At 48.6% G+C, this 20,989-nt stretch overlaps 1 protein-coding gene across 6 annotated transcripts in view; it reads left to right on the top strand.

Moving 5' to 3' along the window:
• The window catches only part of EHMT1 (euchromatic histone lysine methyltransferase 1), a 93,517-nt gene that overhangs the window by 618 nt on the left and 71,910 nt on the right, over positions 1-20,989 (top strand). The window contains exon 1 of one of the 6 annotated variants that reach the window (XM_071766558.1): positions 13,731-13,752. The exons of 4 other annotated variants lie outside the window; for them this stretch is intronic. The gene's annotated coding sequence lies outside the window, so the exon portion shown is untranslated. Of the gene's footprint in view, positions 1-13,730; positions 13,753-13,992; positions 14,016-20,989 lie in introns of those variants that run through there. One more of the 6 variants, XM_071766556.1, reaches the window with a different exon arrangement.

The following is a 20,989-nucleotide window of genomic DNA, read 5'->3' as shown; positions in this document are numbered from 1 at the left end:
GCGGCGGTGGCTGCGGGGCCGCCCCGGCCCAACCCCCCGGCCCGCCCCGGGTACCGGCGGCGGGAGGAGCTGCGGGACCGAGCCGTGCGGGACCGAGCCGTGCGGGACCGAGCCGTGCGGGACCGAGCCGTGCGGGACCGAGCCGTGCGGGAGGGACCCTCGGGAAGCGTCCCTGTGCTGCGCTCCGGCTTTCCGGGAGAAAGAAGAAAGAACAACAAAAGGCCGAGAGGGGACGCGGGAGGGCTGCGGGGCTGCTTCTGAGGATCAAACCCCAAAATTTTACCGCAAAGAACACCCCGAGTTCCCTCGGTGCCCAGGGTCTGCCTGTGGGGCATCAGCCGGACATCAGGAGCCCGAGGTGCGGGGAGAGGCTGCGGGGTGTGCGTGTGCTCTGCCCGCAGCTCCGCGGGTGACCGGGAACATCCTGAGCCCCGGGTTTGGGGAAACGCCGGGATCCGCAATCCCTAAAGAAAAGGAAAGTTCGGCACGTGGTGACACTGAGCTGCGTCTCCCCAAAAAGCACAACGCGGCAGCTCAGCCCCCGCACAGGGACAGGGACACGATTGCCTCCTGCGGGCCCTTGGTGCCAGGCTGGAACTTTTTCCCTGGTTTTGTCACAGTTTATAAACTTGGCGAGTGCAAGGCAGGGGTGCAGGCGGCTGCAAAGTGAATAAAAGTGTAAATCCGTGTGTGCTCTGCAGGGAGGGATGGGCTCCTCCTGACGGGTGGGTCTGTGGCTCAGCTGTGCCACCCTGTTCTGCAGATTTGTCCCCAAAATGCCACCTCCAGGGGGTCAGGCCCTGCTGCCCTGTATGGGGTGAAGTTGTAGCACGGGTGGCAAGAGTTCCCTGCAAAAAGCATTGCAAAGAAAACTTGAATTTGTTATTTGGGGAATCTTCTCCCATCACCCTCTCGGTGGGAGTTTTGCCCCGGGCTTTCTTGATGCTTTCTGTTCTGTCACACAAGTCCTGATCCTGCTGCCCTTGCCCTGTGCATTTGAAGAGGATCAGGTGTTAATCTTGCTGTGTCATAGAAGGAATCAGCCCTCGGGTGCTTCTCTTGGTCCAGTTTCACCTTTGGCTGCCCTGGTGTGATTGCTTTCAGGAGGATGGAGGGCAGGAGGTGGCTGCTGACTCCTCAGCTCTCCATGCCCGGGTCAGTCAGCACTGCAATAAAAACCCTTGAATTTGGGGAGCATCTCAGTGGAGTCCTGGCTGGGTCTGCTCCTCCTGCAGAGCGTTAGGAAACACTGCTCTTAGCATCGGGCTGAAAACCCACAGATGTTGCTGTGGATTACAGGCAGGGAACAGTGACAAATCTGTTTTGGAGTTTAATTCCTCCTCTCTCTCAAACTCTGTTAAATCTGAGGCCAGAGCTGCCTTTGCCAGAGCTGAGAGGGGAGGAAATTGGAATGAATTAGGCTGGGATTTAGAGACTGAAGGAGAATTCTCTTTGCTTCCCCAGTACTCAGGGGGGAGACCAAGGACCAAGGCCCCCAAGCTGAGGTGTTCTGCCCTGCGCAAGATGGAGCAGAAATTGGGGTTTATTCCACTTGGTCAGGAATGGTGCAGAGGTGTCTTCCTGGGAGGAGATGTTTGCTCCGAGCACAGAACTGAGTGGGAGTGGGTGGGCTGGAGGAATGCTGTCTGTCTGTCTGTCTGTCTGTCCGTCCCTGCCACCTCTCCAGACAAAGCTCTTGGCACTCAGTTTGCTCAAAAGTTTCCAGTACAGAATAGCTCCTTGCTGAATCCTGGTGTTGAAGAGGGAGAGTCTTTAGCACAGAGCTCTGGGGTGATTTTTCTCTTGCCTGACTCAGAGCTGCCCCAGGGTAACCCTGGTTTGGGAAGGAGATGAGCTGCCAGGTAAGGAGCTGTGCTGCAGTCTTCAGGTGGCTGCAGAGCTGGCTGGTGTTGCTGCTCATTTTCTTCAGCAGATTTCTTGTATCCCATCTGTGTTGGTGGTGTTACTTGTTTTAGACCTGCTGCAGACACAGTGCTAAGGACTCGAGTGTAAGGAACTGAGCTTGTCTCAGACAGTTCTTTGGGCTGGCTGCTGCTCCAGTTCACATCAGTTTAGTGAAGAGAACCACTGACCTTGTGTTTGTGTGTTTCCTAACAGCCTCTGGCTTGGGGTGAGCTTGAAAAGGGAGGTTTCAAGCCAGAATGTTTTTCCTCAGGCTGGTGCTAACCTCGGGCAGGCAGGAAGGTGTTTGTGTGTGTGTGGCTTTGAATGAAGTGCTTCTCTTCAGAAGTCACACTGCATTTGTCATCATTTTTTCCCCCTCCTATCTTTTCTGATCTGAAACATTTTTTTTTCCTGTGTTTTTTTTTTTTTTTTTCTTTTTTCTGGAGATGCAGCTTTGATCTCTCAAGTGAAGAGATGATGTGCAAGCCAGGTAGAGGACAGATTTCCCCACTGCTCAGTAGCTGGGGCTGGCTCTCCAGAGGAATTCAGCACCCAGCAGATGATTTCCTCAGTTTCCCACTCCCTGTTTTGCAGGTGATGTGAAATCCAGTGCTGCTCTCAGGCCTGCCTGCCCTTCCTCCTCTCTCCTTTACCCCTGCCCGTTGGTATCACAAGTGAGGAGAGGGCTTTCCCAGGGCTTTTAAAGCAGAGGCTGTTGCAGTAAGTTACATCAGGAAAACTCAGTGCATTTTAAACCTCCTCATCTTTCTGCCTTTGGGAGCTGCCTGGAAGCCCAAGTGCTCTGCTGGTTTCCTTACCCTCCTCCTTAGAGCTCTGCTGATATTCTGTTGACATGAACACAGGAACAAGATCTGTTTCTAGTTGGTGTGCTGCATTTCTTCTGGGGCAGCAGCCTTAACGTAGCTTCCAACATTTTAGTTATATTTTTATATAAAAAAAAAAAGGGTGGGTTTTGGCTTGGTGTTTTTTTTTCCCCTCTGATGCTAAACAACTTGTGAGGAGAGTTTATAACTTTCTCAGCTAGGGGCTGCAGCACAAGGGTTTTTCCCTTAACACATTGGAATTACACACTGCCCTCTCCCTGACAACATTTTACCTGTGTCAAGTGGCTGCTGACATTTATTTTCCTGACATAAATTCTTCTATGTGAGCAAGCCAGGGGCTATCAAAGATACAAAAACAGAATGGGCAGATAAAACTTCTGAAGTTTCAGGAAAGCCTTAAAACTGCACTTCAGTCGTGTTACACAAACGTGGCTGAGCCAACGTGACTGAAGAAAGTACCTGAAGAATGTTTTGTTGGTCAAGGCAGAATCAAAGGCCTGGTTTATGCTTTAGAAAAGCTCCTTAATATAATTATGTTGGCTGGAGAGGGTGATTTTTCCCTTGATGAAACAGTTGTGCTAATAAAAGTCCTTGCTGTGGATGTAGTTGTGTTAATAGAAGTGATTTTAGTCTGGGGTAGCTTCTTTTGTGCTTCCCAAAGCAGAGGTTACTTCTACATTTGGGCAGTTTTGCCCTCTGAGTTATCTGTCTGAGAATGCAAAGAAGTTGCTCTCCCCTCCACAGAGCTGTGTCAGCAGAAGCCTTGGTAGAGGTGCAATTACCAGTAAAAAGCAACAAAACAAAACAGAGCATCCAGAAGAAAACCAACCAGAGCTCTTCCAGGGAGGGAACTGTTCTGGGCTGGGTGGGCACTCACCTGCCATCAGCATCCCCCAGGGATGTGTGCCCAGGGTATCTGATCCCAGAATGGTTGGGGCTGAGCTGAAGGGCAGCTCTGGGGCTTTGCTCTTTATCAGCTTCCTGGGAGTTCCTGATCTCTCTGTGCCCCTCCTGGGGCTGGGATGTGCTGCCTGCACCTCTCTGCTCCAGCACTGGGGATCTGCAGGGGGGGGGCAGCAGGCTCTAATCCTCATTTTTCCCTAGCAAAGTGCTGGAATGTCAGCTGGTGCCTGTGGTTTGGGTCACTGGGTCCTAGAAAAGGAAGAGGTGGAAGGGGATTAGTGGAATAGGAGGTTTTACAGCAAGGGGTGCAGCTCCCTCCTGCTCTGCCACCTGGTGTGGGAGGAGGAGATGCAGGGATCCTGCTCCTTTAGGAGGATGTTCCTCACCTCTCTTGGAGCTCTGGTGATGCTGTTCTGGGGGAGTGCTCTGAGCAGTACTGGGAAAGGTTCATGGGCTCTGCTGGAGTGCTTCAGGACAAGTTTTGCTGGAGGTTTCCCCCCTCTCCTTGGCTGTTGTGGAAGCCAAAGGTGCCACTGAAAGGCTCGTCTGGCTGTCTGTGTTGGAGGTGGATCAGGGAGTGGTGGTTTGAGTCCTCAGTGTGTGGTGGTGATGGCCCCGGACTGGTTGGAATGGGAAAGTAAAATGTGACAAGGAGTGGGAGAGTTTGCTTAGTGTGGCTGCCAAGCTCTGGGAAATGCATATAAACACAGAATAAACTGGATCTATAAAAGTTCTTGGTGCTTGAAAGGCTTCCCCGCTTTTAATTAAGAATTTCTAGTAGCAGGCAAAGTATCAAGGACATCCCATGTATTCTTTTTCCAAGCAGGAAATGCTCTTCAAGAGGTTTCCTGTTTCCTTAATGCCCAGCCTGGTCACAGCCATTCTCTTGTTTTCTGCCTCTGGATCACCTCGAGTTGCCTGAGCTTACATTTAGGGCATTTGGTTCCATGGGTCAGAGAGGGGGCAGAAATTCTTTGGTGTGAGGGTGCTGAGCCCCAGGGTGCCCCCAGAAGCTGTGGCTGCCCCATCCCTGGCAGTGTTGAAGGTTGGATGGGGCTTGGAGCACCCTGGGCTGGGGGAGGTGTCCCTGGGCATGGCAGGGGTGGCACTGGATGGGATTTAAGGTCCCTTCCAACCCACCCCAGTCTGGGGTCCTGGGGTTCTGTGCCATGAGCTGGGGAGCTGCCAGGGTGTAGGGCTGAGCTCCTTGTGTCTATAAGGGACAGGCTTGGGGGTGGAAGAGGGATATGAAATATTAAATCCATCCTTTTCACTGTCATCTCTCCTTCTCAAGGGAGAGCTCTCGGAGGCAGTGGTGAGCAGTGTCAGGTTAGGACAGAGAGATGGTGAGTGGGATGGACTGGTAGAGCAGAAAATTCAGGTCCATTTCTGTTTGCATACGGCAAATCATCCTGCAGAGACAGCACATGGGAGAGGGAGGAAATTTGCAGGTGGTGCAGCTGGGCAGGAAGTAAATAGAGAGCAAGATAACCAGGCTGGCATGGATAAACTCAAAATAAAGCCAGGTAAGTGACTCTACCCCATTTGTTACAGAGAAACGTAAAATGATGCAAGCAGGGATAAAAATAATCCAAGTGTTGTAGCTCCTTGGGTCAGCTGGGCCAGTGATGACCCAGGAGATGGTTCTGGGTTTGTTGTGGCTGCAGCATCCCAAACCAGCAGCAAGGAGCTGAGCAAATGGTGCTGAGTGGTGATGCCAGTGGTGCCCAAAGCCAGCAGGGCCAGCACCTGGGATTTGTGGCAAAGTGTTTGGGCCAAACCTGGGGGGCTTGTGATGCTGCAGAAAGAGGTGACTGCTCTGCAGAGGAGCTGGGGCAGGCAGGGGCAGGCAGGATGGGGCTGGGAGCTTCATCCCCAGGGATGGAGGGGACACAGGACAGAGCAGGGACACCCCAGGGGACTGACCTGAAACATGCTCTGCTCTGGCCTTGCTTCAGTTGAGAGGAAAAACTCAGAGAGCTGCTGCACATTTGTAATTAATTTTAGAATCTTTATAAAGTGGAATTTATTTATAGCTTTGGAAAGTGTAGCTGTGGGCAGATGCATTTTGGCATGTGAACAGGCAAAAGGGGACCCTGGTGTCCCCAGGGCCGTTGCCATGACCTGCTGATGAATCTGAATCCAGCTCTGAGTGCTAGGAAATACATTTCTTTTTTTCCTCCTTTTTCTTTTTGACCAGGAACTTCTCGATTCTTGAGAATCTCAGCCACTTTCTTCCTCTCCAGTCACAGAATTCTTGTCCTTGCAGTTTCAGAGGAAGTTTTAATAGGTAATTTCTCCCAAAGGCTCAAAGCCAGAAGGCAAATTACCCAAATGGTTTATCCAACCTCAGTGGTAATTGGGGATGTTTCATACTGCTGACCCTGAGCATTTGGAAGCTGTACTCAGGTTCTCTCAGAAATTATAATATTGTTTCAAGAAGGGGGAAATTAAATGTGCACATGGTAGAAGCCTCAGAAAGGATTAATGGGTTTCAAACTGAGATGCTTCATGGTTTGGGAACCATGCATGGTTGGTTTGGGAATTGGAATGTGGCAGGTCCTGAAATTGCCCCCTTGGTTGGGGTCTGCTGGATGGAAATGCCCCAAAGCCTTTGGTTTCACTGCCTGCCCCCAGCTGCCTGAAGGTTTTGGGGCTGTGGTAGCTCAGGGATGGATTTTTTACTATTTCTTTGTTTAAGTCACTTGTATTTTGGGGAGCTGAGATATTAATTTAGTTTCTGGATGCATTTCTTATGTCCAAGGGGGTAGGTGGCAGCTGGCACCCTGTCACTTGAGACTTTATCAGTGTGAAAAAGGGAATTTCAGTATTGGAGAGCTGAAAACTTTCATGGCCAGTTCATGTGATTCCATCTATGTTTGAACATAGACCCCCAGATTGTGAGAACATGTAGCATGAGTCTAAATATTTCATTAATTGAGAAGCACTATTAATATTTGATAGATTAAATCAATACCCAGAAAGCTTTGCTAAAAGCACCAGTGCTGAAGCAGTAACCAAGACATCAGATGGTTTTCAGGGCAGACTTGTTTGTAATAGCTTTTGTCAACTCTGTGATTTAAATGTTAAGGATCTGTGAATCCTTTTGTTCTTTGGATTAGGAAGGGTATTTTTTGAGTTCTGATAGGATGCATCGTTTCAGATTGATGCTTTAATGCCTCCTTAATATGCAAAGCTGTTTGTTTAGAAGCAGGTGTCCTACAGGACCCAGAGATGACATCTGGAATGTTAAATCTTTTTTTTTTTTCTACAATTTGAGGAGAAGCAATGAATGTTCCTTTAAAGATGGCCTTGGGATGAGATGCAATATTTACTCTTGCTGTAGTGCCAGATCCTGGAGCTTTCAGAGCATGTGTGGAGAGGCGAGGTGAAGAGCCATGCTGTCTTTTAATCAACTTCCCCCTGTACCAGGGAGAAGCCACCAGTGAGCAAACAAACTGCTGCTGAGCACATTTGCTGAAGATTCAGCTGCTCTGGCTGATGAGAGTTTACAGTGGGGAGAGGTTAGCACAGCCTCTGCCTTGCACCCTGCAAAAAGGCACCAAGGGGGGGGATAATATTCTGTCTTGGTTATTTCCACTTTGTTATCCACTCACTAAAAGTTGTATTTCACTTTTTCTTTTTTTTTATATATAAAAAAATTGACCATGAGTGTGTCACATGCAGTGTACTCTCTGCCCAACTCCCTCGTTTTTGGGGTTGCTTTGCCTGCAGGTTTGTGTCCTTCCTTCCCCACCCTGGGGATGGGGTCTCTAGGGGGTCAGCACCTTTCCTCATGCAGCTCTGTGTGCATAGCACATGGGTCTTAATAATCCATGGCTTTTGCTAAAAACTGATGGCTTTGATGTCTTCTCAAATCCACGCTTCTCCTCCTGGAGGTTCTTTTACAGATACAGTTTATCTTCTGCCCCTGACAGCAGACTAAAATCTTACCAAGGCTGATGCTCTGTGCAGTTACAGGACACCTTGTGTTGGGTTGTGTTGGGTTGTGTTGGGTTGTGTTGGGTTGTGTTGGGTTGTGTTGGGTTGTGTTGGTTGTGTTGGGTTGTGTTGGGTTGTGTTGGGTTGTGTTGGGTTGTGTTGGTTGTGTTGGGTTGTGTTGGGTTGTGTTGGGTTGTGTTGGTTGTGTTGGTTGTGTTGGTTGTGTTGGGTTGTGTTGGGTTGTGTTGGTTGTGTTGGTTGTGTTGGTTGTGTTGGGTTGTGTTGGTTGTGTTGGGTTGTGGTTGTTTTGTTCTTTTGTGGATGTGCCCAGAGAGCTGAGGGACTGCAGGAGGCCCTCTCCTCTCTGTGCATTTATTTATACACTGGGTGACCAGAGATAGTCTGAATTCTTCTTTAAATGACAAAAGCTCCACAAGTGGAGGTTGGTGTGGAGCTGCCAAGAGCCTCTCCTGATGCAACCCTGTTGGCTTTTAAAGAGAAAAATAAATGGTGCCAGGTGCTGGGGTTCCTGCATCTGCTCCCTGCTGAGCTGGGTGTGCTGCCCTGCACTGGGATGGGGATGCTGATGCTGCCAGAGTCCATGCAAGGAGATTAGACAGCAGTCCTTTTCCCTGCTGGGGGCTCATTAACATTTTCTTGCTGATGTATTATTAATTAAGGCAATTTTATTGCCCTGTAAGTATAGATAGTGCTTTGCAAGCAGAGAACATAACCTGCTTGTTTCCCAGAGTTTCTGAAGTATGTGTTGTGCCACGTGCAGAATGAGAGCATTGGAAAAACTGACTCTGTGGTTGAATACTGAAGTCAGGTAGATCTCTGGGTTTTTTTTTGGTTTGGTTTTTTTTGTGTTTTTTTTTGTTTTGTTTTTTTGCTTGTTTGTTTTTTGTTTTTGTTTGTTTGTTTGGTTTGGGTTTTTTTGTTTTTCCTTACTTTGCAGGTGGCTGCTTTCCTGTCTGGCTGGGGCTGGTGAATGTGGAGCTGTAGGAGCAGAGAGCTAAGGACCTGTAAATGCCCCGTGTGCAGAATTAGTGCAGACAGATAATAGGACTTAAGTGCAAGGAGAGTTTGCAGCATTGACCCTCTGTAAGACAGAAGATTACATAGACTAAAGGAAAGCATTACATTAAAAAGTCTTGGGAGCTGATCCAAAAACAAACTGGGGATGGGTTTGCCATCAGAGAGCAGACTGCTGGCCCAAGCAGTGGGGCAGTCAGCAGTTTCCACAAAAGCAGCTAAAGGTTGGGTGGCAGAGGCTGATGAGGAGACATAAAAACTCTTTCCAGCTGAAAAGCTGCTGTGCCCAGGATGGCTTCGTGGTCTTATTAAATGCCAATGAACTGCAGTTCAGCTCATTGCCCTGCCACGGTGGTTGTGATGCTTTGCTGGGAAGGCTGTGTCCTTTGGGAAGGGCTGGTGGCAGTGGCTCTGGTGTGCTGGCAGCTCAGAATTGGCTGTTTCACATCACTTTGGGGTCAGTGTGTTGGGAAATCCCTGGGCTCTGCTGGGTGAGGTGTGTGGGGCTGCAGGGGTTCTTTCTTGGGAAGTCTGTGAGGTGGCCCCGTCCTTGTAACACATCCAGGTGTCTCTGGAGTAGTTAAAATCTCTCTTTTTCTCCTGCATCCTCTGAGTTGCTCAGGTGACAGCATCAATTTTTCCAGGAACTTGGTGCCTGTGTGTTACAGCAGCCTTGGGAACCTGGGGCTTGGCCACCTCTTCCCAGAGCAAGGCATCCTCTTGGTGCTGTGATCCTCAGCAGGTCAGGTAACTTTTCCACCTTTGAATTTTAATCCAGAGGGTGGATAAATGACATTCATCCTCTTTGCTGCTTGGGTTGTCACCTGTACAGGTGTGACAGGGTGGAGGTGAGGCCAGCTCAGAGCCTCATCCCTGAAGCTGCCACTGCCTTTGCTCCCCATCTTACTCATTTTCATTAAGCCACCATGAGAATTTTTGTCTTTGTCAGCTTCTCTAAACCATTTGTTTAAGCTTTCAAAAAGATTTTTATTACTTTTTTGGCTTTCATACCATTTATTTTTTTGGCTTTTGCCTCCAGGACTTCCCTTCTGATTCTTCTGCTTAGTTTGTCTGAGTGGTTTTTAATCCCCTGCCAGCAGGGTGTAAATGTCTGTACAGCAAACACCACTGCTGCAAGTGGCTGCCTTTCTTGGGTACCTGTCCAAGCCCTGGAAGTAGCAGGCAGACCAAAGGCTGAAAGCTGCTGGTGTAGGTGATAAGAGGACCAGGCACAGAGGGACAGTTTTGTTAAATGAAAAAAGGAGTCCATCCTTCCATCCCATCCATCCATCCCATCCATCCTTCCATCCCATCCATCCTTCCATCCCATCCATCCATCCCATCCATCCTTCCATCTCATCCATCCTTCCATCTCATCCATCCTTCCATCTCATCCATCCTTCCATCCCATCCTTCCATCCCATCCTTCCATCCCATCCTTCCATCCTGACTGCTGCCCTGCCCCTCGTCGGTACCTGTGGAGGGGGAGAGAAAAGGGCACTGCATTTTATCCCAGAAAAAGTGCAGGTATTGTGTAAAAACCATTCTGGAAGGCTGCAAAACTCCAGCACTCGCCGTTGCTCTGTGGTTTGTGGGATCCTGTCAGCTGGTTTGGCATCTTGTGGCTTTACTATAAATGGTGACAGTGATGCTGAGTTGTGCCTTAATGCTGCTTTTTTTTTTTCTTTCTCCTCCGTGCTTTTCCCTGCTTTGCCACAGTGTTGCAGACTGGACTGACAGTGTAAAAGCCACCTGTAGATGCTCTGTGGGTAAGAAGAGGAGAAATCCTTTTCAGATTTTTGGTATATATTCCCACAGCTTCCGGGCTGTCCCAGCTGCTGGTGAAATGAAGAACCAAGTGCAGTGTGTGCAGCTGGAGGTGAAAACCTCAGTAGGCTCCTCTTTGCTGCTGGGTACAACTGGAATAATTTATCACTTGCTGCCTCTCCCCTTCTCTTCCAGACCTCTGAAGGGCTGAGGACATTCAGAGCATGTCCTCAGGTGCCAGCACTTTGTGGCAAATGGAGTTTGAAGAGTGAGCATCAGCCATAGGGGTGATCCTGCTTCCAGTGGGGTCATCCCTTTTTGTTTAGATAGCAGGCTCAAAACCATGGGTTTTGTTTGTTTGTTTGTTTGTTTCAAGCTGTTGTGTCTGGAGATGCTCAGTCTGCAAGATGTGGTCACCATTTACAAAATCTTACCTGCCTGGGACCAGTGGTCGTGGCAAATGAAGCAAGAGGCTTCTGTGCTCTGTGTTTGTTGGGAGCTGCTGGTGCCCTCTGATGTGTAGGATACAACATCCCGTGGGCCTTCCCTAGCAGCAGAAGCAGAATTATTTATTATTGCTCTGTTCTTTTGGTGCTTGTAGCTTGTTCCCATGACTCAGGTGAGCACCCATGGGTGCACAGTGGGTACCAGAGTTCTGGGGGCAACGTTGCTACTGCACGGGGATTGCATTCCAGCTGTGTAGTCTCTTGCAAATTACCCAGGCAATTCTTTGCTCTTTTCATACAAATATGTCTTTAAAAGGAGTCTGCACTGAGAGGATAAAATGCCCACATGAGTTTTGGGCAGGGCTGATTCTCTTCCCCGTGGCACTTGGTGCTCACACTGAGCACCCGAGGAGCTCACTTATCATGTTTAGTCTATGAGGGGTGAGGAAGTGCATTTCCTAGGGCTGAAAGAATTAATGGTGTGCCCAGGGTGGAGAGGTCACAGCAGGGATGTTTGAGAGGTGCCATCAATTTGCTGTCAGGTGGTGTTTAACAGGGGTTCCTTGGTGTTCCTGAGGCTCCCAGCAAACAGCCAGGTGGGTGCCAGGGAGCCAGCCAGGAGCAGGGAGTCTTTAAGGAAGGCTGCTCTGCTCTGCTCTTCCCTGCAAGTATCTGCTTGAAGGAGAAGGGCTTTGCTTCCTCCTCTCTCTCTCATCATCTTCATCCAGCTGCAGCTTTCATGCTCCTCATGACAAATGAGGAGTGTCTGGGGTGGATTTCACCACATCACGTTCCAGCTTCTGTTCAGTAAATTAGTAATACTCCACCATGCTGTTCTGCAGGAATCTCTCTGTCCTGGCTGCTTTTTCAGCCAGGTTGAAGGCTGGGTGGGTTTTTAAATGATGATATTTTAAAATTTGAGAAGAGCTTTGATTTATTGACCTGGTGCCTCTATGAATCGAGCTGTCTGGGCTGGCATCTGGAGATAAGAGGCTGTCGAGTAATTGCTTATTATTGACTGATTGCCAGCTTGGGCTGTTTGCTTGAAGAAGAATCAATAGCAGTCAATCTTCAAAGTCTGAAGTCTCAGGGAGTATGACTGGTTTCCAAATTGGGAGTGACAGGTCAGGATAACTCCATATCTGATATCCCAACTTCACGTTTGGGTGTAATCCTGCGATGGAGGAGGAAGCGCAGGACATGATCTTCCCGCAGCAAGGCTTTCACAGCTGCTTGCTTTAAAGCCTCGGGTATTTTCTTTGCTGGGATTCTCTGGGCCAGGTCCCACCCTTACTCCAAAGCTTCTCCTGAGAAGTTGGAGCATCCTCAGCACCACCTGAGCTCAGTGGGAGGTGAGGGCAGGATGAGAGCAGGCATCCTTCATTAAGTCCCCGAAGGATGGAGCAGGGAGGGGTGGATGAACAGCCTGTGCTATGACACATCTTAACCAACCAGTTTGGATGCTTTCTAAATAAAACAAAGCATCTATTTTAATGCATGGTAACAGAGATTTCCTTTCTGTGGGTGATTCTATTTAGGTGACAACAGAACAAAATCTCCAGTGTCACCATACGTTTCATCGTTCTGTCGCTATGGTGAGCGTTCATTTTAAAGAGCAGACATAGCCCTTGTTTAACACTATCATGGCATGGTCCTTCTTCTGTGCACTCACATGTAGGGCTTAAAATATAAAAGGCCATCAAAGGCAGTCAAGACTTTTGAAAAAATAATAATTAAAAAAAAAAATGTGCAGATGTTTGTATTGGCCGGGGTGAAGCCTGGTGACTGGATCTGGGAATCTCCTGGTCTCCCACCTTTGCCTGGAGCCCTCTCCAGATTTTCCCCACTGCTCAGCCCGGTCTCTCCTAGACCCAAGCAGGGTTTCAAACTTGAAATAAGAGCCTTTTGTGGGGGAGGGGGAGGCGTGGATCTCCATCAGCTACTAAGAGCAATTAAACAACAGGACATAAAATAGATGAATGGGAAGGGGAGCAGCGGTACCCTGGAACTATGGGAAGAGGAAAATGGAAGAATCTATTTCTGATGTATAAATACTTCTCTTTAAATTTTGAGCTTTATTTTCACCAGGAAAGCTCTGATTCAAGGTGCACCCTTTGGGGTGAGGGAGAAACACCTCAAACAGAGCAGTTTAATCTAAAATGGTCTTGGAGAGAATGGACAAGATTACTTGAGCAGCCTTGTTTAGGTACTGGATCTGTTGTCTACCAGCAAATCCTCATTTGCATGGGTCCTTAATCTGTGGAGTTAAATGTGTCTCAGAATCTGTTACCTACACTGCTGCAGAGTTCAGAACTAGATTTTTAACACCGTTGCTTTTTTATTTCCATTTTTCCCCTCTCCCCACCACGCTGCCCCCCAAATGATCTTCCTGATTTTTTTTTTTTTTTTAAAAAAAAAAAGCAAAGATAAGCCAACAAGTGATACAAAAGGAAAAGCTGCCAGGCAGAAGGAGCTATTTTTGATTGAAGATTGGGTGGATGAACTGTCCACCAGGTTGTAGGCAGAAGCCAAGGGCAGACATTCCCAACGGGTGGCAGGGGAGCCACTGCCCCCCCTCTTCCTGCAAGGACACATTCCCGGGAAACCTTTTCAGCTCCTTTGAGGTGGAGGGTTGGGCAGAGATCCTTCCTAGGGCTCCAGGAAGAGAGGAGCCCTCATTTTTGGGGGCTGTTTAACTTTGCCTGTAGTCCTGAAATGGCATTTCCTCATGTCTGCAGCAGCCCTCATTTCATGAAATGGATGCAACTGCTGAAAAAAGCTGAGGCGTGAGCATGCTCACTGAAGATTAATCCTTTAGAGGGAGTTGGAGAGTTAAGCTACTGTAATTTCTCTGCAGTTGGCTGCAGTAAACAACTGCTCTAAAGACACGAGGAAAAAAATTGACGGAGGTATATGGGATTAATGTGCATATCTTTTTGTGTTTCTACTTTTTACAGTTGAGGGTTTGGTAAAGGTTTTTTTTCTCTAGGAGCCGGGGAAGAGGGATCTGTGTAATGATTTTATGGGTGACCTTCATGTTGTGGTTTCTTGTTTTCCTCCAGGCCAAAGTAATCCTATTTCTGTGCCAGGCCATAGTGAGGCACGGGCTGACTTTCTGGAGCTGGGGTTGAGCACCAGGGTGACTTTGTGATGAGTGAAATGATTAAAGGAGGTGAGGCCTGCTGCACGTGTAGCTGGAAACCCCTTGTCCTGTTTAGCTGTGATCAGAACCCAGTGGGACTGGATGTATCATACTTCTGTTGGAAAGAAAGTGTGTGAAGGGGTTATCTTGGGTTGCCTACAGAATAACTGTTTGTATTTTTTTTTATTTTCCTCCCCTTCCTCCCCGTGCCCAAGGAGCTACAAACGTGTGTCAAGATGGGGGGAGGGAAAAAAATAATGTTTGAGATATTTTGACTTTGCTTTGAAGGTTGATCACTTTTTGCACGTTGAAGACAGAATGCCTTGGCAGCCAGGTAAGTGTTGGAGGCACAGGGATTGCATCCAGGTGAACCCCAGCTCCTCCCTCCCTCCCCATCGCTGCTTTGCGGGTGCATCCTGGAGGCAGGAAAACCTCTGGTAGTTCCTAGTGAGTGAGCAGTGTTTTATTTGCTTGCCTCCAGAGAAAGTGTAGCTGAAAGAGGATGTGATTTTACCTTCCTTGATGGTTTTGATCACCTCTCTCCAAATCCTGAGAGCTGAGGCCATGGAGGGGCCACGCTGGGGCTCCCAGGCTGTCAAGGAGTACCTGGGTGGTTTGAGGTTTTCTCAGGCTGCTTCAGCAAAGTGCTTGAGCTGGGAGAGGCAGTGCTCACTAACCACAGCTTCTGTCTTTTCCTCTTAAAAACATCTGACTGGTCCTTCTGGATGATGAGGAAATGGAGGTGAATTGTCAGCTAAACTTGCCTGGCTTGGGAGGAGGGGAGGGGGGATTGTTTGGGGTGGTTTGTACCTCACTGGACTTCGTGGCTCCCCTGAAGCTTGAGTTGTTAGAGAGCACTCCTCAGAAAGTCCTCAGGATGGTGTAGAAGTGGCAGGGCACACCCTTCCTCCTTCGAGGAGCAAATAATAATAATAATAATAATAGATGCAGCTCTGCCACTGAAGATGAATGTGTGGCACAGCTGTGAGAGCAGTCCCGGTGTAACCCGGTGTTCAATTTGTGTCCCACAGCAGTGGGATCTGTTTACAAGGTTGTGTGCTGGAAAATGGCTTCGTATTTCCTTGGAGTGATGTTGAAGAAGGGAATAATAATTCAATAATCTCCCAAAGGTGAGATCCTGTGGTAGCTGCAGCTTCCACACGACACACAGGTGGATGCTGTTCAGAAGGGCAGTTCTCTTGCAGGCTTGGCTGAGCTCTCATTTTGAAGAAAATTTTGTCACCCCAATGCTGAGTTTTTCTGCTTAGGTCCCTCCTTTTCCCCTCCCTCCCAGAAGCTCTGGCTAGCACAGATTGTCTGTTCTGAGGATGGCTGCAGGGAACATTTGATGGCTGTGTGCGGAGGGGGAATAATTAGCTACCAAATGCAAATAGATTGTTTCTTGCTGTTTCAAAATCATTGTAATTTCTATTGAGGAGGGGTTAATTATATCTTCGTTTTGATGGGTGTAAGGAAAATGATAGTGATATAGCAATATCAATCTCTATAGGGAGGGACATTGTTTTCAGAATGGTGTTTTGGAAATGATGAGAACAAAGACTCGTCATGGGAACGTGGTTCTTTTGGGATCCAGAGGTGTTGCCTGATTCTCACTGGTGGATGAGTGTTTTCTATTTTGGATTTTTATCTTATGCCAGCGACGTGTCTGTCACCCTGACAAGTGGCTTTCAGTTCTGAGGAAAGTGATCAAATTTTGCTGAAAAGCACATTTGATTGAAGGGCTGGGAAAAAGTTTTTGGAGAAGCAAAGGCGAAAGCGAGAAAGTTTAAAATAAGCCTTAAAATTTATTTCTGGTCACGGAGTAACAAAAATACATCTTCAACCTAGAGTGTGTAGGCTGGGGGGCTGCTCTGACAGGCACCAGGACTGTCTGTACCCTGGAATGAGATGCTTGTCCCTGGCTCTCCCCCACTGTGGGTCATCTCTTTCTTTCCCTTTTGCAGTGGGTGACTTGAGGGAACCTGGATTTATTGCAGCCTCACCTGAAAAGGGAATCAAACTCATCCCTAAAATGATTTGGACCAGCTTTAAACCTTTTCCTTTGGTCTCCAGTGCCAGGGTGGGCAACTCTGGCACCAGAAAAGCTCATCCAAAGGACAAAAATGATGCTGTTTCCTTGGTGCCATGCCTTTAGGCTCAAAGCCAAAGAGTAAAGCTCTTCTCCTCTCTTGTTTTAGAGAAAAATGGGAGAAATGAGCTATTTTCAGTGGCCGAAGAGAGGCCCTAGCATGGAGCATTGTGCTTCAAAGGCCATTGGTGTTCTGGGGACTTTGTGCCTCTGGATGGGAGTGCCAGAGCCTCGGCCTCAGCCAGGACTGTCTGCAAAACAGGACAAAAAGGAACTGAATGTTACAGGTGTACCTGAAGGAACTTGATGCAGCCCCAGCAAAATGCTACTGGGCTGGGTAATGTATTGGACCAAAGCCCCAGTCTTTAATACTCCAATGGTGACCACTTCAAAGCCTGGTGTCTTTGCTTCTCTCCCTTCCAGCAGCTTCAGCCAAGCTTTAGTCAATTGGTGATGACTTGAAAACCAGACATAATGATCTAAGCCTCATAATTATTTGCTGTGCTGAATCCTCTTGCTGCTGTGAAGTTGTGTGGAAGGGTTTTCTGTAACGTGCAGCATTTCTCCAAGTCCTGGTCTTACCAAGATTCACTCCAGGAGTGAATCTCCTCCTCTCCTGCCCTCCTGACCTCTTGGAGATCCAGCTCACAGCTGCATTTCAGCTTCCTTAACACCCTGAATTAGCTTCTTGCTCCAGCCTTGCTTTGAGCCCTTTCTCCCTCTGCCCTGAGCCCTCCCAGCAGGCTGCCAGGTCCTCTGCACATCCCTGGAGAAGCAAGGGAGATCCTGGAGGCATCTTCCCAGCAGAACCCATGGGATGGGGGCCCTGAGAGGGGACCAGAGCAAGCCTGGAACAGCAGGAGGACTCCCTGAGGATTCTTAGTGAGTGAAGCTATGGGCAGGAGGGAAGGAGCTGCATTTTTTAACCTGGCTGTGACATGAGTAGAATGATGCATTCCTGTGGTGGATGAGGCTGAAGGAATTGATCAGTGTGGAGGATGTGTGTTTGAGTGTTAGGGAAGCACTGCAGTGTGGGATGTTCTGCTTGGGAGAATGTGGTCAGAAGGGAAAGGGAAGATGGAAGAAAAATCCTTTTCTAAAGACCTGCATCCACCTTTAGGGGAAAGATGGGATTAAACAGAGCAGGGAGAGAGCAGAACTGCAGGAGACAGGGCTGTGAGCATGGGAGATGGAGGAGGAGAGGACTGGGAGGGGAGGGATGTGCTGGTGGAGGCTGGTGTGGAAGGTGCTGGGGAAGTGATTTGGTGGGTCCTTAAAAAAACAAAAGAAAAGAAAACAAAAGCAGGAAGAGGAGAGGAAATGACTGGCAGGTGGTTCTTCAGCACCATCTAAGCTGTGACCTACTTGCTGGCACAGTGATTGGCAGCTAGAGAAGCAAGCAGGAGAAATGTGGTGGGAAGGGCAGGGGTGCCTGGGCATCCAGGAGCTCTTTCTGGGGCTGCTTTTCCAGTGCCACAGCTGTGCCTGGGCACCTGGAGCTTGTGGGGCTGGAGAGAGGAGCATCCTTGAGCCATGCAGTTCCCTCTGCAATGGAGGAAGGCAGAGCTGGGACCAGGCTCAGATTTATGAGCTGCTGCATCATGTGAGCTCCTTTCCAGAGGGCTGGGGCCACCCCATCCCTGCCCTGTCTGGAGCCAGGGTTCACCAGCAGCAGGAATTATCCATCCCTCACCTCCTGAATAATCCACTGCAAACTACAAGTCTGTTTTCTCCTGCTTCTGCTCTGTCAGGAGCCCCTGCTAACCTGATCATTCTTAATCTCATCTGATTTTCCAGATCATCAGTTTGATTTCTCAGTACTTTTACAGTCCTTAGTGTTCCTGGGAATCTGTGCCTCCATCAATTATCTCTGTTTCTTTTCCCAGGCCTGTAGCAACCTTGAACCACAGTTTCCATCCTATTTTTGTAACTTGCACTGCTTGTTACAGGAGTCCTTCAGAAATAATTGTACAGCTCTTACCAAGTTATCCCAACGTTTCCTCAGTAAATAATAACTTCATCTCTTGCTAATTTGAACTTGAAGGCTCTCCATTTCCTCTTGTTCACTTCCCCTGGATTCTGTTCAGTGCCTGCATCCATGTCTGTGGGAATACATCCATGTCTGTGGGAATACATCCATGTCTGTGGGAATACATCCATGTCACAGAGGATCAGGTGCTCTTTTAACCACCCTGATCAGGGTGCTGAGCATCTGGAGCTCCAGGCAGGCATCAGAGGGCACTGGTGAAACAGTGGCTCTTCTCCTTGGCAAGCATTGCCATGGAACCTCCCTTTGCTTGATTTTGAAACCAGTATTTTCTGCAGTGCTTGAAATCCAGGGAAATTTACTAATCTCCATGGCATGGAGGAGCTGGCTTAGAGTGAGCAGTCCAAGGTTAAACTCCAGATCTTTTGCACTTGTCTTGCAAACTCCATGCAAGAAAATCTTTTCTTGGGAAAGGAAAACAAAACAAACAAAAAAATTCTCTGTTTTTCATAAATCGTGAGTTGTGCTCTTGTCTAAGATGATTATTTTATTTATTCCAATAATCCTCTCTTCCAGAATAAAGGAAAATTAATTGTCTTCCTATTTCCATAATGATTTGCCCTTCAGACAGTTTCCAGGCAAAGTGCTTAAAACCTGAAATGAAAAGATGGTGAATGTTTCAAATCATTGAGCTACTGCAGGGACATGTTTGTATTTTAATAGGACAGTGTTCAAGCAGTCCCAGAGAGTGCTGTTTGCTCTGGGTTCTGTAGGATTATGAGGTTGGTTTGGGTTTTTTTTGTTTTTTTGCTTCTGCCTCTAAAAACGGGGTCAAGGCTGCTGTGGTAGATAGTGCAAGTCTTATGTAGGATTTTGCTAGCAATATGGAGTGCCTGCAATTGAAACCCTAAAATTACCCAGCACTGGTTGGAGCATTGTCCTTGGGATTCTTTGGGTTTGTTTGCTGGGAAGGAGCTTTGCTGCATTTCAGTGCCTGGAGATGGGCAAAGATCCCCTTCCCCTTCCCCTTCCCCTTCCCCTTCCCCTTCCCCTTCCCCTTCCCCTTCCCCTTCCCCTTCCCCTTCCCCTTCCCCTTCCCCTTCCCCTTCCCCTTCCCCTTCCCCTTCCCCTTCCCGATGTGAGGGATGGGATTTTCCCAGCAGGAGCTTCTCAGTGCCACCTGCCTGGCTCTTGCTTATTTTTGCCTTTTTCTGAAAAGTTACCTGGTGGCTTTGGGAAGATGCTGGAATGCTTCCTTAAAAGGCTCAGAAGTGATGTAAAATCCAGTGATGACTCCCAGAGCTAAATCAGAGCTTTTGTGGGTGCGTTGGTTGGGGAAGGGAGTTTCATGTTTTCTCAGCTCACAGATTTATTTGCCATCCCTGGCTCGCTGGGCTTGCTGCTGAAGGGGCACAGCTCCAGATGGGAACCAGCAGCAGGGGGAAGCTGCCCTCCACTGTGCTGTCCAGTTTTATTCCAACAAGCTCTGAGAAAAACATAAAAACTTGGAGCTGAGGGTGACAGAGCTTCCGGGGGGGGATTGCACTGAGGGCAGGAGGAGGAGGCAAGCCCAGTGTGTTAAAATAAGTTTTGTGTCCCAAAAAGGCTTTGCCCAGGCACTCACAGCCCTGTCAGCATTGCACATCCAGGCTCCCAGGGACGCTGGAGATGGAGCTCATCCCAACTGTGTCCAGGGAAAAGGTTCTGGAAGCAGAGCTGGATGTGGCCCTGGCTCTTTCCTCATCTTGCAGCATAACTTGGAGGCGTTGGGGACAGTTTCAGTGCTCTTTCAACACAAGGAAACCACAAAGCAATAAATTCCTCCTATCTCTTGTATGTTTCCCCTCTCCCCATATGTGGAATTGCTCCAAAGGAGCAGAGTGTAACCCACCACAGAAGGGAGGAGGGTAGGAATTAATTCATTTTCATGATCTTTCTGTAGCACTTAGCACAGTTAACAGTAATTTGTCTCTCTTGGCTGCTGCAGTGATCCCATAAGGGACCCACTGGGAGCAGGCTCAGCACAGAGGACCCGTGGCCCCTGGGTGAGGAGCACTTGGGATCATCTGTTGCATTTACAGAGTTTTGTGCTGTCCCCCCAAGCAGAAGAACAACAGAATCTTCACAGCACCCAGCTCCAGGAGGTGGCCATCAGGTGTCTGAATGTCCTCCTGGGTCTCACCTGCTCTGCCATGTGTACAACAACCTTTTGTCTTCAGTGAAACCTCCTAAACCTGGCAGGGGAATTCATTAGCACCGAGTCCCTTGGATTCTGACAAAGATTGATTTTGAATCACACTCCCTACCCTTAATAGGAGAGCTCTCTCTCTCTCCCCCTCCTTGCTCAGAAGTCTCAGGGGGTGTAGGTGTAGGCAGCAGCATAAAACCACCCGGATTTGTTTGTTCTGTAGCTGGTATGGATTGCTATTTCTTGCTGTTGTGCACAGCATGGAGGAAGTTCTCCCAGACAGAGAACACTCAGGTGGCCACCTCCTGTCTGTCGTTTTATCAGTATTTTAGGCTCAGTCTCTGAAATCACAGATGGAGCTGTATTCCCAGCTACTGCAGATCCATGGAGCTGACTGCAGAGTTGGGGTCCTGAGCTCTGTGGGTGATGTGCAGGGAGAAGCCTGGTGTAAAGTCTGGTGTAAACCAGCTCTGGGTTTGCCAGAAGGGCTTTGGAAATGGCAAATGTTGTGAAATTGTGGCAGGGAACATCCGAGGAGGGGAGCTGGGCTAGGGGCAAGATGTGCCCCTTCCTAGAGCACAGCAGGGACTGGGTGTTCCTGGGTGTTCCTGGCTGTGGTTTGGGAGGCACCTTCAGGCATCCCGTGTGCTGTGCAGTCACCTGCAGGCCTTTCTCAAATGAGAACTTTTATAGCTGTAGCCTGTTCTCCTGATCTCGTGGCTTTTTGCAGGAGTAGCTGT

This window comes from Heliangelus exortis, chromosome 22, assembly GCF_036169615.1.
Source record: "Heliangelus exortis chromosome 22, bHelExo1.hap1, whole genome shotgun sequence".
Lineage (NCBI taxonomy): Eukaryota > Metazoa > Chordata > Aves > Apodiformes > Trochilidae > Heliangelus > Heliangelus exortis.
Note: the sequence above shows the minus strand (reverse complement) of the source record. Positions and strands in the feature narration are given on the sequence as shown.